This window comes from Castor canadensis, chromosome 4 (assembly GCF_047511655.1).
Source record: "Castor canadensis chromosome 4, mCasCan1.hap1v2, whole genome shotgun sequence".
In the NCBI taxonomy this organism is placed as follows: Eukaryota; Metazoa; Chordata; class Mammalia; order Rodentia; family Castoridae; genus Castor; species Castor canadensis.
Window position 1 is genome coordinate 27,919,091 of NC_133389.1, and position 16,471 is coordinate 27,935,561.

Here is a 16,471-nt window from a genome sequence, read left to right on the forward strand (position 1 = left end):
GCATGCTGGCGACCGCAGCTGGCTGCCTCCTGTTCCTGCTGCCCCCAGACCTCTCCCTCAAGCAGCCTCAAGAATCCTGGCTGGGTCTCCAGGACGGAGAAGGCCTGGGAACTTGAGTCTGTGTGCCAAGCTCATATTTAGAAATGTCTCCAGCCAGACGTTGGCGTCCGCCCTACTTAGGCTCTGGGCATGGGATGCAGTCATGTGTGCTGCCTTCAAGTGGGCAGATTCTGAGTGGGCCCCGGCCCACTGTGAATATAACACAACCCCTTTGTGGCCGGGAGCTGGATGGGGAGCTCATGCTCCTGGATACAGTGGAGGCTGGTGCTGGAGGACCACTAGGCCTAGGGGAGAGGCTCGGACTGGACACATGGTGGTGGAGAAGGTCCCAGCTCCCTGCCCCACCACTACCTACCCATTTTCTGCACTCCATACCCAGGTGTCCAGAGCACTGATCCTGCCTGAGGAAGGGGCCTGCTGCCCCACAGTGGACAGTGCCCCTGGTTGGGCCTGTCTTCTTCCCTTCTCTCCCTTCCCCTCTCCTCTGTTTCCTTCCCATTCTGAGTTCTCAGTCGATGGGACAAAAGAAAGGCCACCGGCAGCAGGGCCTGCTCCATCCCTCCCCTCTAGGGGCAGCCAGCCCCTCAACCTCTATGATCTACTAAAGGTAGCCCAAGGTACCATCATCCCTGAAGGTTCTTGGGTGCTTTAAAAGTGAACAGTGAACCACTCCACCATCTCTTGCTTTTCCATGACAGCACGTGGTGATGGACGAATTAGACCCACTGATACGGGCTTTACATTGTCAACACTCCTAGGTGATAAATACCAAGCGTTCATCCTGTGAAAACTCTGCTTTCCTTTCCAACAGTTCCTTGTTGCGGGATAATTCTGACACATTCACTCATGTCTCAGATATTTAATGAGCATCTATAAGAGCGGACCCTGTCTCCATCAGCCCTAGGGTAGCCAATGAGACCACGCAGCCACCTGTGTGAGATGGGCTAGGAGGCTTTGTGTCCTCAATACATCACGCTGCTCCACCTACCCTCTGCAGGTCTGCCCTGGAGACCCAAGTGGCTTGCTCCAAATACAGCTCTCTGGAGCAAAGGCTGCCTTCTGTAGCCCTGTCTTCTGAGAAAATCCAAATGCAGCAACAGGACTTATGCCTCCAGTCTGGTACCCACCCTGCCCCATCCTTCCCACATCTCAGGGGACAAAGGCTCCCAGAAGTGGTCATGAAGATTGAGCAGGTATTTTCTTTGTCTTTCCTGGGAGCAACATGGTAAATCTGCCAAAACTGAATGAATAGAGGGGTGGACAAACAGACAAGTGAGCAAACCAGTGAAGGAACAAATGGAGACTCAGTCTCTGCTCCAAAGGAATGTAAAATCCAGGTGAAAGAGACTACAGGACACTTTCGTGGGAAGGATGCCACAGACTCAGAGGAGGGTGGCTGCTTCCAAACCAGTGACATATGGCAGAGGTCAGAGAATGGTGAGATCTGGAACCCAACGCCTAGCTTCCCTGAGTGTCACTTGTCCTTGGGAAATGTGCCTTTTCATATGGTTGGGAGTGGACAGTGCAATTTTTCTTTGAGGGTTAATTGTTTGGCTGACAGCACAGATAATTAGGAATGAGAATCCTGGAGTGAGGGCGACAGCACCATCTGCTGTGAATATGTTTCAGCCCCGTGTTGCAGGAGAGCTATGATGTGCTGCCCCTGTACCCTCTCACCCCACAAAGACACGGGTGCTCTAGCTGTTTGCTGCTGGCCCCCAGGGGACCGTGTAGCCAGTGGCCTGGGATGGTGACAGGCTTCTTAAGGGTTCAGTGTCTTCTCCCTCCACAGTGGCAACTATTAAGACTCCAAGGTTGAACAAGGACTCAGCACTAATACCAAGGGGTTGATTTTCTGCTCCTCCCTGTGGTCTGGTCCTCACTCAGCTGGAGGTGGACATTGGCTTCTGTTGATGTTCTGGGTCCTTTTCCTGCACGGCTATATGGATCTCCACCTGCCCCGGGCTTGCTGAACTGTGGCCTGTGCTGCTTGTTGCAGAAGGAGGTTGATCCTGGCTTCCGTGGCCAGGCAGGGATGTCCTAGGTGTGAGTTCTCTGTGCTGATAGAAGCTGAGCTGCTTTGGAATCACACTGAGAATCCCACACCCAGGAGCAGCTGAGCCCTTTCTTCACAAGGGTAGAGTTTCGTGTTTTTCCCTTTTCCTTTGTATTTCTAGGAATGTGTACTTACGTAGAAGAGCACGTGAAATGCATGTGTGCCTTTGGAAAGTAGTAATAATGGCTGCCTTGCCGTTCAAATCTTCTGGCTGCATCTTGCCTTGCAGAGGAGCCCTTGGAGGCAGAGCTGTGGAGGCCAAGTGGCCTGAAAGTTCAAGATCAGCCCAGCCACCTCCCCTGGTCTGTGGTTCTTTATCACAACTGATTTCCTCATTCCCACCCACCCCCGCAGCTTCTATTAACTCGCACCTCCCAGGCCCTGGCTTCCCTGTTTCTCACTCTGTTCTGCACTTTCTGCTCCCAGACCCTCCTATGGGGAAGAAACCAAAGGCATGGTTGTTCTCCTCCTCATCCTCCCTTCCCCCAAGCCAGGCAAGCTGCCATTGTTCCCTCCCCTTTCTACTCCCACTCATCCCCACCCCTGGGGCCATTTGGCAGAAGATGAAATGGACCTAGCATCAGGGAATTTGCTGGAAAGAATGGTTACTGGAAGTCTGAAATACCAATCTTGACTCTTTCACCAACTTACTGTGTGACCTTTAGCTAGCTTCTCAACCTCTCTGTGCTTCTGTTTGAGGTACCCCTTGACAGAATCACTATGAAACTGAGTGGTTGCCATGGATGCGAAAGCAGCTGGAAGGGTGTTAGTCATGATAAGTGTGGCATGGAATACATTGTCGTCATCATGCTCACAGTCCCAGGCAGGTGGGACTCCATCCCTTCCTTTGCTACCTTACCCTGTCTACGTGCTTCCTCTTGTCTGCCGTGCTGGATAGACAGGCAGCTGCTCTCTACTTGCCACAGCATCTTCTCAGCAGTGGGCCCATTGAGGTCCAGAGGAGCTGAAGGTTGGAGTGGAGCTCCTGCCACCAGCCAGGCCTGGTGAGAGGTATGGGGCTGTGGTCACTGGGGTCTAGTGTCCAGAGACAAGCTTGGGCAGAGTGGCTTGTGCTGGAGGCCTTCTGGCTCCTCCCAGCAGAGTGAGCCATGGTCACGGTCATCGTGACCATGCAGTAACTCTGCGAAACCAGTGTCCCTGTCGCTCACCCTGAGGCAAGTGCTTCTCTGCTCTTGCCTCTCACCTTGAGACATAGGTCTGCAGAAGGTCGTTTAGCAGCAGCCATAGGTGGGGTGAGCTTTCTGGAGGCCTCCAGACCACAGCTCATGGAAGCCTTGCTTCAGGGCCTGGCCAGCAGAGTGGAGGAGTATTCCTTGGCACGCAGGGCTTATTCTTTCACATTCCATTGGTGGAGCGAGAGCATGCATTTCCTTCCTCTCCCCTGGGGCAGATGGATGATTCAGAGGTTCTGTTAGTGGGCCTGAACACTTAAAGATGACTAGCATTTGGATGCATGATGGGAAGGTGGGTCTTTCAGGCAGACAGAATGAAATATGCAGAGGTAAGAAAACAGGACCAAAGAGCTAGGTGCACTGGCATATGCTTGTAATCCCAACTACTTAGGAGGCAAAGATAGGAGGATAGAGGTTGAGGGCCAGCTTGGGCAAAAAGTTAGGGAAACCCTACCCCAAAAAGCAAGTTGGTGCCAGACACCAAGGTCTCACACCTGTAAACCTATCTACTTGGGAGGCTGAGATCAGAAGGATCATGGTTCAAGACCACCTGGGCAAATAGTTCTCAAGACCCCATCTCCAAGAAAAAAGCAAGTTGGGCATGGTGGTTGGTGGTTGCTCCTGTAATTCCAACTACTCATGATGCAGACATAGGAGAATCACAGTACAGGCTAGCCTGGGCAAAAAGTGTAAGACTATACCTAAAAAACAAACTAAGCAAAAAGGAATGGGGTGTGATTCCAGTAGTAGATCTCTTACTTAGCAAGCCCAAGGTCCTGAGTTAAATCCCTGGTAACACACACACACACACACACACACACACACACACACACAGAGAGAGAGACAGAGAGACAGAGAGAGAGACAGAGAGAGAGGAGGACATGTGTCCTGTGGACCCTGCCAGTGAAATCCCTGGATGACACAGAGCTGGTCTAGTCAACCAGGCATTGCAGGATCTAATAACAAAGAGCAATGAGAGGATGACTAGAAGATTCCAGAACACTTTACATCTGGATGTGTGTCTTTGACCCTGATGTGTGACAGTCCTCTTGTTCTTCCTGCAGATTTCCTCTGAAGCTGCTGGGAGCTCAGTTTCCCCCATCCCTGAGGAGGAGGACCGTCAGAAGAGAAGGAAGGGATGGCGTGGAGCCCACTCAGCGCCTAAGGAGTGGATCTCCAAGTGGGGAGCTGCACCACTGGGGTGACTCAAGAAGAATCGATGCTTTGGCCCCTGGTGACATGTACACGGTGTAATGACAGGTAACGAACCTGAAGCTTGTCTATCCTTCTTGAATGATAAGGCAGGAGGGAGAATACATCAGCCTGCAGTAGACGTACAACGTCAACCTCGGGAAGATAACTATGCAGACACAGCACAGGAAGGCCTGATCAGATGATCGATGGATGCTTTATGGTTATTAGTTTTTGCCCATGTTCTTGCTGGAGCCAAGCACCGGAAGATTTAGCATCAGCTGGGTTCACTTCCTATGCCTTGTGGGAAGGTCTGATACCTTTATGAATGTAGAGCATCTTATTTGAGGAACTCAGAGTAACAAATCAGGAAGTCATTATTCCCATTAGCTCCTATGTGGGGTAGTAGTTTATGCCAGTGGGGAAACAGAGGCAGCAGAGAGCAAGGGAACTCTTTCACGCGTCTGTGATGCATGGGGAACTTGCTATTTGGGTACACTTCAGGTTTGGTTTAGATACCTTGAGTGACAGATTGGTGAAGGTTCAGTGTTTCTCACTAGAAAAGAAAAAGAGGGCTTGTGGCTCCCCCCGATCCTTCAGGGCATATGGCAGATGATGGAAGGTGGCTGGGGAGGTCATGCATCTGCAGGGGATGTGCAGGGTCTGGCAGACACCTTAGGTTTAGCAGCTGATCCTGGAACTTAGCCAAGACAGGAAGCATGGAGCAGGTCGCTAGGGTCTAGAGATGAGAAGGACAGGGGGCCACTAGGACTGGAGACCTGGAAGGTGAGCTCTGATCTATGCTGAGCCTGGTCCTGCCGGCTTTCTGGTCAGTACCATGCCAAGTGCTGCTCTTGCAACTTCCACTATGGGGAACATGGCATACTGAGACAGAAGCAAAAATTCATAGAGCTTTGGGAAAATGACCAGAGCAAGGGGGTAGGACCAATGGCTGGGATCAGGAGGCCCAAGAGGGTCAGAGTCAGGGTCCCCAAAGTCAGAGCCAAGAGCTGGGGAGGGACAGAGCATTAGGACTCCTGGGTGGCCGTGTTTTAAATCGGGCAGAAAGAACAAGTTGAAGGAAACCAGAAAACTGAGCCCAGATCTAGGAAGTGGATTGGCCACAGGCACAGCCTAGGATTTGACTCTTGTCTACACAGGAAGTGGAGGAGACAGAGTTCCCAGGGCTGGAAGGACTTAGCTAGGGAACAGACAGTTCCTCAGGTGTCTGGGCTAAGTATGACCTTGAGGTGCTGGGTCTGCTCTTCCCCAACACCTCACCTCTCAGTGGGGCAGCTGGGGTGCACAACTTAGGCTGGGCAGGGCTGACCCTGGGGGGCCTTTCAGTGGGAGGAGGTAAGAGGCCAGGGTAATGAAGGCAGCAAAGGTCCAGCCCTACAGAAGATGGGCAAGGATTCCCCTGTGCTTGTGGCCTCAGGAGGAGGACAGGGCAGCATGCCTCCTGGTCCAGGTGAGGCAGAGTAGAAGTTCCTTAACCAATTTGACCAGTATTTGCCACGTACCTATAATGCACAGGACAGTTCTCTAGATGCCAGAAATGCAGAGACTGAGGCACAGTCTGCTCCCAGGAGAGGAGATGTGGGGCAGGGGATAAAACACAGAGTCAGGTCCAGGCCTCTGTGAGCTTTAGGCTTCTGTTTTCAAAATGGAGACAGCTCTGTCTCACTCATAGGCCAGTCAGGTGCCAGGGGCTGGCACCTGGATGAATGTAATGTGCTCAATACATTTAGTTTACTTCCATTATCCAGCTCTGGGAGGAGCTCAGGGTCTGGCGAAAGGGGAGGGAAGCAGACTAGGAGAAATTTATTCTGACCATGGTCTTCTGATGGCTAACAACTTTGGAAACCTGGTGATCAGAACTCCTCTGGCCACAGGAAATGGGGCTTAAGGTGGGTGCTTGCACTCAGAGCTGGCGACCACAGTTGAGAGCTGTGGCAGAAGTTGGGCATGGAGAACGAGAGGCAGGAAGGGCAATCCAGGAATCTGGAGAAGTGTTGAGAAGAGAAGACTTTTCCCCAAGGCTTGCATCTTGACTCCTTGCTTCCAGCACAGTTCTGCAGGGTGGGGACAGGGAGGGGGGTGTACAGAAGCCTAGGCAAGACTGGAGACCCAGAGTGGGGTGCCCAGTAATGTGTGAGAGTGGGCCACAGGTTTGAGCCAAGCCATTCATTTTCAATTTACGTAAAATTGATTTTCAAAATGTATTTCATTTAACTCAATATATCCCGAATGATATCATTTCGACATGTAATCAGTATAAAAATTTTGAAGGAGAAATGTTTCCTTTTTTCTCATATGAGGTCTTTGAAGTCCAGGCATATTTTATTTATGCTTTGCTAGGTTAGGACTGGCCACATTTCAGGTGTCCAGTAGCCACATGTGGCTGGCACTGGGCTGCCTAACAGATCTGGAGGATCTAGAACCTCACAGAGGAGCCAGGCAGGTCCTGAGCTGAACAACAGGATTTACAGTTAAGTTACCTTCTTCTGAATGGCTTGCAGTGATTCCCTGGAGAAACTGCTTGAATAAAAGAGGTGTCTTCCATCACTTGTTCTGAATGGGGACTTATGATCTGGGAGCCACCTTGGCTCCAGGCTCCCCAACTGGATCCAGACTTGGCCATTGGCAGTTCTGGAATCAACTTCAGCCAGAGCTTCAGAAGTGTCACCAAAAGTGGAACTAATAATCTCTATCTTGCTGTGTAACTATAAGGACTAGATAAAATGCTGAATAATTACTGTGTGATGCTTGATGTCAAGAAATAATTCTTATGTTCCTAAATCAATGAAAACAAAACTAAGTGTTCTTACAGGCAGAACTTGGCAGCATTCTTTGGTCCCTACCCTTCAGTACATGAGAAGCTTGGAGCTTTGTAGCTCAGGAAAATGGGGCAGGTTGAGGGATGCCTGGCTCCTTAGGCTGCAATGGGGAGCTGTCAGTGGCCGTTCTGATGTAAATCCACTTGACTCATCTAGAGGAGGCAGGACCCCGCCGCTGGCTTGTGGCCCTCTAGGGTGTCACCATCACCAAAGTGCATGCAGTGGGGTGAAGGTTACCAGCAACTCTGGGACCCAAGTCATCACAACCATCGTGAGGCTCCTACCCAAGGAATCCCATTCCGATATCCTTCCTGGAAAGCTGTGTGTCCTTTGGCCCTTTCCTGTCTGTCTCCAGCCTCTGCCTTTGAAATAAAGGCTGGGCCCTACCTTGCCTGCGCCCTTCCTTTCCATAGCCGTGAAAATACAGATAACGCCTGCTTCAGATAAGAGAACCCAAGACTCCTTGTCACAAAATATGGCTGTTCTTTCTGGGGATGGGGGGAGTACTTCCTGTTATTCTGTGTCTAGCATCTGTAGTCACCCCAGCAACAGCAGAAAGCAGCAATTGCTCCACATTTCTATCAACATAGCATTTGAGGTCAGCACTCCACAAGGTCAAGTTCCCCTGTTCCCAGCTCCATCTAAAGAATGCATTAAATAATTTCTGCCTCCTGGGTTTTTCAAGTCTCAGATGAGCTACTCTACTGTGTGTGGAGGCCTTTGTAAAGTTATCCAGCATTGTTGTTGGCCTGGGAACTGGGTTGAGGCTGTCTCCTTGATTCAGAAGGTGTCCCTTCTCTAGGCCTCTCATGACAGCCCCAGGTACTGTCCTCTCCTAGCCACCGACTCAGCCCAGCAGCGGGCTTCTGCTTCCCACTGCCTACTCTCATGGGGCCCAAGCATTCCAGGCTGTCATGAATTCTAAAAGACCCCTCCAATCCAGTGTCACTGTGACTTAACGTCTACTTTAGAAGGTAGCCTGTGGCATATTAGGGTGACAGCCTGTGTGAAGGGTGGTGTTACAAAATCTAGCACAAGTAGGTACAATGGTGGTCACTCTTAGTTTGTGGCATGACCCTGGGTAGATTTCTTAACTTTGTGGGCCTTAACATCCTCCTCTGTTAAATGGGCGTGAGCAATTGTGCTGTAGTGATTTAACCCTGTGGTCAGGTGGACATGCATCCTGAAAGCAAGAGGCTCTATCGCTCTTGTGTCCCAAGATTGGTGAGAACTATGGCAATGCCCTTTTCCTTGCTAAAACTGCAGTGCCATTCCCTGCAAAATCAATTTTTGTACTGCTTCCCGGGGGCCTGCAGGGAGCAGCTCTTCATGTATCACCTTAAGTTTTGCATCAGGAAGAGGCAGAAAGCCACATTGCCCTTGACTGACAACCTTCATATGTGTACTTAACAATTTAAATTTTTCATGATTCTTATGATAAAAATAGTCCCCAACTAAAAACAAATACATTTGTATTTTCCATCTCCTTAATTAGTTTCTAATTTGGGGGTTCTTATTAGCTTAAAATCATCTCACTGAAATGGTCCTCCAATGGTAAAAAACATGAAAAGCACAATCAATTCCGGAGAGATTTTCCTATTTAATTATGCTGATTGGGGCACTAGAGACCCCTGGCAATATGAACCTCTCAGAATAAGCTTGATTTGAGCAATTTGGCTTTTAAAATTTTTGGATGCATATTTATTATGTTCAATTCTGGGTTGTTGTGTTCTCCTTGACTTGTCTCCAGAGATGTGGGAGGAGGAATCCAGGGACTGTTGAGACCCTGAGACTTCAGCTGTAAAAGTGGGCCAATCCTATGTTTTTTTAGAGATGTATCCAGAGCAAAATTCTAGAATATGATATGACTTTGGAGGCACTGGGGAATCCCAGTTTGTCAAAAAGATTTGTCTTTCACCTTTCAAACCCATGGATCAGTATCGTCTTTGCTGAAATTTGTTGACCAACTGAGAATGGTGGTTGTGCTTGCCGTCCCAGCTACTCAGGAGGTTAAGGCAAGAGGATCTCATGTTCAAGTCCAGCTTGGGCAACAGAGTGAGACCCTGTTTAAAAGAAGAAACCTTGTAGCTCAGTGGTAGAGCACTTGACCCTAGGTTTGATCTCCAGTAAAACACCACACACACACACACACACACACACACACACACAATTGTTGGGGTTAGGTGATCAGATGGCAGTGACAAAGGGAGGACACAGCACTGCCCAGGGTATGTTTTTGCCATGAAGCTGAGTCTGCACAGATTGAGTTGTGGCTGTAACTACCACTCAATTCAGGGGAACATGTGAAACCTCACCATGGGACCAGTAACCGAAGACCAAGGGATGTGACTTAGGACCTACTTTCTTCAGCATGAATGATGTCAAGGGAGAAAAAAGGGAATGAGAGGACTTGTTATAGATTGCCTTTTAAGACACCAGCCCAGTGCAATCTATGTGTGTTGTCTGAATCTGTATTCCAGCTGACCTACTGCAAAAGAATGCATTTAAGAGAACCTGGGAGATCCAACATAGGCTGGGTTGCATATGGAATAATTAGTGAGGCAATGTGGGCTGAGTGGTATCACATGTAGTTCAGTGATAGAGTGCTTGCCTAGTGTGTGCACGGTCCTGGATATGATTCCAAGCACTATATATATATATTTTTTTTTTTTTGAGCAATTTGTTTTTTAAATTTTTTTAAAATTGTTGTATATATTCCCATACCTGTCTTGGGATTTTCTTTAATAGATTTCAGGAAAAAGAAGAACAGACAAGGCAAAGACAGCAGAATGTTGAAGATCATTGAAGCTGGTTGGTGACTGGTGATGGGTACATGGGGATTTATTATGGTCTTTTATTTTGGGTCTGTTCTCAGCTGGGCTAAGAACTCCTATCTTTGGACTATTGACCCTGAACTTTTATCCCTATACCCTGTGGCCTTAAAATGAATGATGAATGTATATTGGCTGGGTGGGGGGGTTGGTCTTTAGCAGCTGGCAATGGGAAAAGTAGGGGAAAATTGGCAAGAACAACAACAACAAAAACAACCAGATTTGGCACTCCGGGACTGCCAGGTCAATACCACTACTTTCTAAAAGTAATCCATTGACTGCTGGAAGATTTCAGACAAGGGCTTATTTAGAGATGAACTATTAACTGTAAATCAAAGCCCAGAGTGAGTGCTGAGTTACAAAACTAATTGGGATAAGTGGGTAAGTGGATGGCTGGTCTCAGCCCCAGTGGCCACCTGACTTTTGTCTGTAGGACTGAGAAGATGCATCCTTGGAGTCATCCACACAGCAGAGAGTGAGGGAGGCTTCTCCAAGGAGTCTCTCTCACATAAAAATAATCACCACTGTCTCCCCAAAAGGCAGCTGAAATGGCAGGATACACATTAATCAATTAACAAGCATTGTTAAACCTTTGATTCCATTGGGCTTGGAAGACTGGCTGGCATTTACAAGCATGGCGGACTCTTCCGTCTGATCACTGCTTTACAGCACAGGAAGGCTTTCACTCTGCATCCTGTTAGAGCCCCATGTGCTCCCACTGGTATTTTCTGCCTTCAGTTTTGAGTCTGTGGAAGTGACTATATGACTTGCTCAGGGGCATGCAGGCAGTTTGCATAGCCGAGCAAGGTGCCAGCTCTGTGGGGGCCTTGCCCCATGTGCCTCCCTTACACCACACTGCAGGAGGCTGCAGGGGAATGGGAACACAAGAGCTCCTGGCTCTCCCACCTGCACATGATGTGGGCAGAAACATTTTGACACTCTGAAATTTTGTCTTCTGGGTATGGTTTGTGTATGTGAGTTGTGTACATGAATATGCACAGAGCTGTTTTTAATGTTTGACTAATTTGACGTACTTCTTAAAGTGTTTGTCATACATGGCCTATTAAACCCTCTCTTCCCAGTGAAAGGGTGTCCATAGGAAAGGCAATCTAATTATTTCCATTTCATAGATAAGAAAACTGAGGCCCAGGGCAGTTGTATTTCTTGGTGGCAGAGGTGGAACAGCAAGAACAAAAAGTTATTGAGGGCCCCTGGAAGCAAGAGCTCTCTCTAGCTCACCTCTTTCTGCTCTTTCTGTCCTCCCCACAGTGCCAGAAGGGAGACATGGTCACTCCATTATACCCTTGGGGACATAGAGGCTCAGGAAGACTATGTCACCTGCACTAAGTAGCAGAGACAGAACTCGAAGCTGAGTTCTGTGGTTGCAAGACAAGTACACGGTGGGGCCGACTTTGCCAAGTGTGAAGTCCCATCCCAAAATACCAATACTAACAATAGCTTCCATGTCACAAGTGAAACTCTGTCCATTCCGGACTCTTGAGGACAGGGCATGCCTTTAAGTCTCTGCATGGCCAGGGAAGGGTACCCAGGCCCTGGCCACACCTTGATGAGTATCCATCACAGCACTGACCTCTCCTAAGGCCGTTTCTTTGATTGCTGGGATGCAAATTAGAGGAAGTGTGGGCTCTTAGGTGATAAACGCTTATAACAGTTACCCTGAGTAACTCCTTGCATGCCCAGTCAGGGAAGTCAGTGTCCAACTGTACCCAAGCAATCTGTACCCAAGAAACTCAGCCAGCTTTGGGGGTAGCTCACCTTCCTACATCCAGGTAAGCCACTGGTGCCTGCCTCCAATGTTTTCCCCTTGGATTGTCTTCTGGACAATGATGATGATAATGGTAACATCTTCACATAGAGGCTTGTGTGTCTGAGTCATATTGTGTCACTTTGTCTCAGTGGCTTAAAGAGAGGGCAGGAGTGAGTGAATGTGGATGGATGACTCACCCAGCTTCTTTGGGCTCTGGGAGGAAGAGGGAAATGGCTGAAGACAGAGTGAAAAGGCCGAGAGGGCCAGGCAGGGGAACATCGACTCCTGCTGTGGACAGGGAAGACTTGGGCCTCAAGTCCTATGACACAGTAATCCAAACAAGGTTTATGTGCTCAGCTGCAGAGCGTGGGTGTGGGAGGCAAGAGGCGAGGGCAGTGCTCCAACTGAGCAATCCTATCAGCAGAGGCCTGGCCACTGGAATCTTCCCAGGCCCCAAGGTCAGGTGCTACCTCCTCCAGGTGTCCTTATAGACCACTATCATCAAGAGCTATCCCCCATTCCTCTGCTGCTAGACTGCTCATTTTTCCCCCAGTGGGGGGGGGGGTGAATTTGCTAGTTCCATCACTGCTTATTCTATCATGAGCTCCCAAAGGGCAAAGAACTTATCCTACCTCTTCTGTATCATTAGAGAGTATGACAATTAGTGACAGCCATCCTCTGGGTGATGTTGCACTGCACCCTGTCCATACAGCCACGGAACACAAGCCCCCCGCAAGCAAATGTATAGAGTGAGTTTCAGAAAATGGTACCAAAGAATAGTCCCCAACTTAACCTCTGATCTTGGGATTATGAAGTACAAAGTCACTTTGCATTCCTCCGAGGTAGGCTGCAGGTGATATGAAGCTTATTTTACACATAGGGAAACTGAGGCTCAGAAAGTTTGAGTGATTGCCCAGTGGCTGTTGATAAACAGAAGTGGCTTTGGATCCAGGCCCTGACCTTACTCTCATTTTCTTTGGAGGAGTTGGATGTTTCAGTTGCCCCCAAAGCACATGACAAATCAATCTGGGGGAACATGGCCTGCTGAAGCCCACCCCATCCAAGACACATGGCATGCATGAGCATCACCCAGGCTCTGCAGAAGTCCCTTCAGCTTAGCTCAACGCAACCTTCTCCAAATGTACGTTACTCGGGAACCCTTCCGCTTGTGTCCCACAGTATTCTGTCCTGGGGGTCTTTTCTGCCCACCAGTTCCCTTCCTAAATGACCAATCACATGCCCAGGAGGAGCCCTCTATTGCTAGACTGAGAGCTTAACCCAGATGAAGCAAGCTCTAGTGGTGCAATTTCAGGACTGAGTCAAATAATGGGGACCTTCTTCTTTTATTGAAATATCAGCTCACCGTGCAGTGCCAAGCAAGAAAGTCACGTGGCCCTCTGGGCCCTGGGTCCCCTTGCAGGAGTTCCTCTCTGAGCCTCTGAGCCTCGTGGAGCAGCCAAATGGTGTGTGACAGGCATGAAATAAACCAGGAAGATCTTTGTTCAGGTTACAAATGTAAATACTTCACACAAGGAAAGACTTAAAACAACATAGGGACGTTTGACCGAGAGAGTAAAGGAACTTGGGTACCTGCCTCACTGCCAAGGGTCATCATCATCAGTGATTTAGGGAATTATTATATTCACATCCATCTCCATATCACTGTCTGTATTTAGACAAATATCTGCCTGTGTTGTGGGTCTAGAACCATGTATTCATATCAGACAAAAGTGGGATTAAGAAACCCATCATGTTCCACCGCTTGTGTTGTCACTTAATATATCTTTAAAAACTGCTTACTTACATTGCTATCTGCATGTCTATGTATCTATGTGTCTATCTATCATCTTTTTGACAGTATGGCGTTGAACTCAGGCAAGCCCTCTATCACACGAGCCACGCCACAGTGCTTTTTGTTTTTACTTTGTGTTCAGATAGGGTCTCATGCTTTTGCCTGGGCAGCCTCAGACCACATTCCTCCTACCTACATTTCCTGAGTACCTGGGACTACAGGTGTACACCACTATACCTGGCTAGTTCTTTATAAGATGGTTTTCTATGATATAGATTTAATTCATTAATAGGACAGAATTAATTGAAGTCATTGATGGACATTGGGTGGTACAGTAAACTCTAATGAATTTGCTCTTTGGGTACCTTTCCTGTTCTGGGAAGGGGTTGGGGAAGAGGGTAGGGGAGGAGAAAAGCATGTTCACACAACAGAAGTTTCATCCTTAGAGGATGCTCTCTTTACCTGTCCAGGGATTCTTCTCAGACAGATGCTGTCGCTGAACAACACATGGGGCACTGACCCCAGTAATTTTGGCACCAGGACCAAAGCTGGGGTAGAAAGGGGGAACATGTGAGGAGGTCCTGGGAGGGTGGGGTGGAGCACTGGGTAGAGTGTGCTGGACAGGGAAGGGCCTGAGAATTTGAATACGTGCTTAGTACAGTTTGGTTGCTCCTAGAACCAGGGTCAGGAGCTGGGTGAGTTGGGCTGGCTGTGAGAAGACCTGGGTACAGCCCTCTAGACCAGCACAGGCCTTGAGGGAGTTGGCCTTGGGCAGGCTCCAGGCCATTCAGCTTTCTGAGCTGACTGCCTGGCACCCCTGCTCCCAGCCTCCTCCTGGCCAGATGCTGGTGACTCACCCACTCTCTGGGCTGCTGAGAGAGTGAGTTCCCAGCCATGGCACTATTAGCACCCATTTTTCTGAAAAGGCAGAAGGGAGAATATTTTGGCTCCTTCACCTGCAATAATTTCCCATTCCCTTTTGTGTTTAACTGAATAAGAGTTTTTGAATAGGTACAATGTTTATATAGTTCAAAAACCAAAATGCTGAGGTGTACAAAGGTGACATTTTTCTCACTTCTATCCCTGACCCTATCATTCCTATAGGTAGCCATTTGTATTATTTCTTGGTGCTATTAAAACAGAAATTTGAATGTATATTCTTAATTTCCCTTTTAGCATACAAAATATAGCCTACTATATATTCCATATGGTACCTTGTTTTTCAAATTTCCTGAATATATATCCTCTCCACATTAGTACACAGGGTACTTCCTCAGTTTTTTTTCTAACTACATAATATTCCGTTGTATGCATGGACTGATTTCATCTAACCAATCCTCTATGGAGGGACGCTTGAGTCATTTCCTGGTTTTTTTTTTTTTTTTTTGCTATTAAAAACAATTCTTCAGTTTGATATCAGTCTGTACTCTTCTGTTGTATATGTAATTACAAAGCACCTGAGTCTTTGCTGGAAGTAGGCAAATATGCATTACATATATGTAGGTAAGTGGAGAAGATTTTGTTCCCAGACTCCTATGCTCCAAGTGACTCTGTCTCTAGCTCCTTAGCCTCCCACAGCCACTGCAATTCTTGCCAAGGTGCAGTGTCCCTTGCTGCCTACCTGCACTGTTGGAAAATCTTTACTGTTATTTCCTCTGTGGTTTTGGTGGAGACTCACAGGTCGAATCAGGTGGTAGAAGCAGCCATGGCCTGGAGCAGTCCGAGGTGTGGTCTTCCCTTCCCAGATCTGTTGCCCATCAATGAGGCAACCATGCGTAGGCCCCTTCCCTCATCTGCCACCCAGGCGAGCTGCATGAACAGGGGACTATTCCCATATTGGCATTCTGTGGTCCTAGGAGCATCCAATGCTGTGAAGTACAGTGTTGAATCTCTGAGTCATGAATGGGGTCTGATATCACCGCCTCAACTTGGGGCCAGTGATGGTGTGAACTTCCCCACCCTGCCTCAGGTGGCTGGAATGCTTTCTTCAATGTGAACTCAAACCTCAATGAAACTGGCCTGTGGTGGTAATAAAATGATGCCCATTATTCATGAGGACATCATTTGGCTACAGATTTGTGAAGTCCTTTCCTTGCTAGTGAATGAAAAAGGGATATTTCACTCATGTTCACATTAGCCCCGTGACTTAGCTGCTGAGTGAACAGGAATCAATGTAACACCAACTGCCACCCATGAGCCCATTTATATTGTATTACAGGCGGCCGCAGCCCCACCTTTGGCTGTGAACTTGTCAGATCCAATAAGGTAATAGTAATAATAACTTCCATTTTCATTACGCAGCTCCCTGCCTCAGGCCTTGCTGTTGAGGCACGTGTGTCTTCACTGTTCCCATCCAGGGTGCGTCTGAGTCCTCGAGGCCCTCAAAGTGGCTTTCATCCTAGAACAGGGGTCTTAATATCACTTATCAATTAATCAGCTAGTGGATTAACCAGTCATTCAATCCCATGTTGCCATGCACGGCTCCCTTTGAACTCACTGTGTTCAGTGGGATCTCGTGGTGTCGTCCCACACACCCTTCCTGAAAACAGCACTGTTGTCCACCTGTTCATCTGCCAGCCACAGCTTCAGAGGCTCCATCTGCTGAAGGTGCTAAATGCCTGTGGAGTCTACATTGTGTCCTCACACAATCCAAATTGCTACCACCTCTCCCCACTAACACAACAGGTACCCAGCATTTCCTGTCACCACTCCAGCCTCAACCCAGCTTCATAAATCTTTA

At 48.4% G+C, this 16,471-nt stretch overlaps 1 protein-coding gene across 3 annotated transcripts in view; it reads left to right on the top strand.

Moving 5' to 3' along the window:
* The window catches only part of Zbtb7c (zinc finger and BTB domain containing 7C), a 326,604-nt gene that overhangs the window by 64,628 nt on the left and 245,505 nt on the right, over window positions 1–16,471 (top strand). For all 3 annotated transcript variants that reach the window (XM_074069857.1, XM_074069858.1, XM_020159586.2), the window contains one exon: window positions 4,374–4,569. The gene's annotated coding sequence lies outside the window, so the exon portion shown is untranslated. The remainder of the gene's footprint in view (window positions 1–4,373; window positions 4,570–16,471) is intronic.